This window comes from Formica exsecta, unplaced genomic scaffold, assembly GCF_003651465.1.
Source record: "Formica exsecta isolate Colony F162 unplaced genomic scaffold, ASM365146v1 scaffold662, whole genome shotgun sequence".
Taxonomy (NCBI): domain Eukaryota; kingdom Metazoa; phylum Arthropoda; class Insecta; order Hymenoptera; family Formicidae; genus Formica; species Formica exsecta.
This window is the reverse complement of record NW_021853425.1, coordinates 375,362-378,939: the sequence shown is the minus strand read 5'-3', so window position 1 is coordinate 378,939 and position 3,578 is coordinate 375,362. Positions and strand designations below refer to the sequence as shown.

Here is a 3,578-nt window from a genome sequence, read left to right as displayed (position 1 = left end):
TCGCTTTTTTCAGCCGTTTTTTTTTTTTTTTTTTATCTATCGAACCCTCTCGATCGACTCTCCGCCTTTTTTGCGGCTCTTTCTCGGCGTCGTGAAACGCGTAGGTGGTCGCAAACTTCATAGCGCCGACGCGCACCTTCGCTCTCTCTCCGGCGATTTATTTTTCACTTCGATCGTTGTGTGATACCTTGGTTAGTCGCGACGATGTACCAACAATGTGCCTACGCGAAACGCGGCGTCACCTCTTTTTCTTTTTCATCGATAGGCTCGTTACGCAGCGTATCGTGCGAATTCATTCGCCTGGCGTCATCGTCGACGATGCTGGTATGTCCGACACAGTTGTTGTTCCTCGATTCCGATTTGCTAGCTTTACGATTTTCCCGTCGCATAACTATTTAATCTTTTGCTAAATTTGATATTGATAGAGAAGAAATTATTTTTTAGACGTTGACTTGAATGTCGGGAACTTTCCCATATAATTTTTCCACGTTTTTTTAAAATTTTATTATCGCATAACATAAATTGCACGATTTATATTTTTATTTTGCATATTTCTTTGGTTGTTGTAATTAGAATACAATGCTTAAAATAACAGAAAGATGATAATAGCATCGACGACTCATTATCACTCGGGTCATCGTAAAAAGCACACTCTTGACGAGCGCGTTCTTATTTGAATAAGGTAGTTCAACGAACTCGTTTGTCATTGTCTATTAATGCCCGAAACACCGCGTTGACATTGCACGTATTTACCGAAATACCGACGGTAATTTATATGCTTCCGCGGTGTCGTACTTGCGTCTGGCAGTTGAGGCTGCGTAACGATGCACTAGGTATGTATAAACTGCCCGGTACGCGTTAATAACGGTATCTACTGGGCTAAAAGAGTCGTTTAGGGGCGAAAACGCGCGCCGAAGCCGCAGTTTGTTATTCACGGTCCAATTTGGGAAAAGAAAGATATTTTTATGGAGACGCGCGGCGATCGTTCCATGGAGCGCGCGTCACGAAACCTTAATAAGGAGGGCCCACCTCGTAAGGCACCTCGCCGAGGCCTACCGCACCGGAGATCACTCTCTGGACGAAGCGGCATTACACGGCCACCGCGCGACCCGCTAATCATCGTAATTCTTGATCGTTATAATGCGCTTAACGCATCGCGGGCCGTTCATTTCCGTAATTCCTCGACGTTTCGATAATGGCACAGTATCTTGAGCCCGACCCAACCTTTTGGCCCTGTCAGACCCTACTTAAGAGTATTCAGCCGTTGCGCGTCTACGATACGTGATACTAGATTTTGAATATTTTTATAAAGTGAATCTAGTCTTTGGCGCTATTATTTATAAAGACAATGCTTGTTGTCTTTCTGCCAATATAATATGTGAATATCTTATAAAATATTTCCACATAGAATTGGTTAACAAATATGGAGAATGTTGTAAAAAACTCCTCTGAATCTCTCCAATTTCAGGAAACACATACGTTTATTTGTCTGATAATTTGTATTCTCACTTTCTCACGAACTTGAAAGTTCAGCTTCTTTATTACGATCGATGGTTTTCCTTTGCACACTATGAATTAACGTTTCTTACAAATCAGTTAACGCTCTTCGTGCTATCGTCCGAGCTTTAAGGTCTTATCTACGACTATCACAGTGGCTCGCGCTCGCGGGAGGTATATTTGCCTACCGGGACGAGCTTTGGAATTTTACGAGATCCGATATTAGACCGTCCATCCTCGTGCGAAGATAGAGCCATTGAATCCTTCCTGCATTAGCGACGCTCGTTAGCCTCCTCGTTCATTGGAATACAGTCGTCCTTCTTTGACGTAATTGCCGCGCCATCGTCGAGGACGAGTCAAATCCTTGTTAGGTCCATTTACTGATGCCGGCAAGATGTGTAATAGAAACGTTTCCATTTTCCCGTAGGTTTGCTCCAAGAAATTTCAGGCATTAACGTCGCCCGACGTCGTTAAGCTCACGCTAATGTTCTTCGTCAGTCTCGTGCATTACAGTGTCTTTCCCTGAATATCCTCTTTTTATTCACATACGTAATTATTCTCTGCGATAATGACGGTGCAGAAACATTTATATTTTGTAAATTGATAGCCGATTTGGAACCATCATTTCTGAAATAAGTATTATGCGACTTTGCTTATTGACTGGATCGACTTTTGACTTGCTACTGATATTTACTACATGACAAATGATTCACAGTACAAATATCTGTTTTCACGAACGAAGGAAATTCGAATAAACTTAACGTGTGGCGAAAATCTCATAGCAGTTTCGTGAACATTCAAATTCTACTCGAAAAGATTAAAAACTCGCGTTAAATCTCGGAAATTTGCTTAAGTATATCGTGTGCAAATATTTGCAAATACGATGTTAATAGAATCTTCTTTTTTTTTTTATCAGGAGACAAGAAAGCTCATCTTTCATACTTATTGTTAGTGTGACGCGTTATTCTCTCTGCTCAAGATAGCTTTACTGTATATTACATTACGATAATGACATCCGCGATTACGTATATTATTATCAGTCATAGCTTCTGTGATTATTTGCTCAATTGGCCGCTGTTGCTTATCACTGGGATCTTTCCACATTTCTTCGAGATAACGCGGTATGTCGAATATATTGTCGACTTCGTTGGGTTTATTTTCGCGCCTCCCAAGGATCAGATTTGCCGAGAAATAGTGATCACTTACGAGAAATTTCACTTTTTTTTAAGAGATCACATTGAAAGCATCGACGAAGATTTCGTTAATGAAATTTTTATATATTTTGTTGATTAAACCAGTATTGGCAAAAACACAATCAGCGAAATATGTGTCGATGATTTTAATGTAAAATCGTTTTTAATTTCAATGGCAAGTGCAGTCTCGATAATTGTAATCATGTAAGTTATTATACAATGCCGCAACGTTTAATTTAAAAATGCTGTAAATTTATTTTTAAAACGCAAAAATATCGCGTTAATGAATGATATGCGAATTGACGCGTGACGCTCATTATTAAAATGATTCAAAAGATTTTACTTGCGCCATTTGCATATACATGTGTATATTTTTTATATACGCTGTTCCCGAATAATTCAATTGACGCTCGTGAATTATAAATTCCGCGTTGCGGAGATTGCCCTGCACGTTGATTTTATGATGCGATCTTTTTTTATTACCGTATAAAAAGTTGTTAGCGAATTAAATATTGATAGAAAAATTTTCCTCCGAGAGGCGCATTGGCTACAAATCTTCTGCATTAGTTAATTAATCACGTATTATAATAATAATAATATTTGCGTCACATTAACAAGTCACATAGGAGATATGTTAAAAGAAAGTTGTATGTGATATGTATGTTCGAATTTAATCAACGTTTGTTACTGCATACTAGTTACTACATTTTTTCTTTTTAAGGATATCATAGAAAAGAAAAAGAAGGTGAGAGGCAAGGAAGAAAAAAAAATTGATTCATAAAGACGCATACAGACTTGATGCGTATTTTCTTATCGTATTTATCATCATGTAAAATATTAATATTAATTAAATATTAAATATAATATTAGATGAAATATTATATTATA

General features: G+C 38.2%; 1 long non-coding RNA gene across 1 annotated transcript in view; it reads right to left on the bottom strand.

Annotated features, from left to right (window-relative positions):
- Nucleotides 1–3,566, bottom strand: part of LOC115242987 — a 6,980-nt gene extending 3,414 nt beyond the window's left edge. The window contains exon 1 of the long non-coding RNA XR_003885142.1: nucleotides 1,030–3,566. This is a non-coding gene — a long non-coding RNA (uncharacterized LOC115242987). The remainder of the gene's footprint in view (nucleotides 1–1,029) is intronic.
- Between the last annotated feature and the right edge of the window lie 12 nt (nucleotides 3,567–3,578).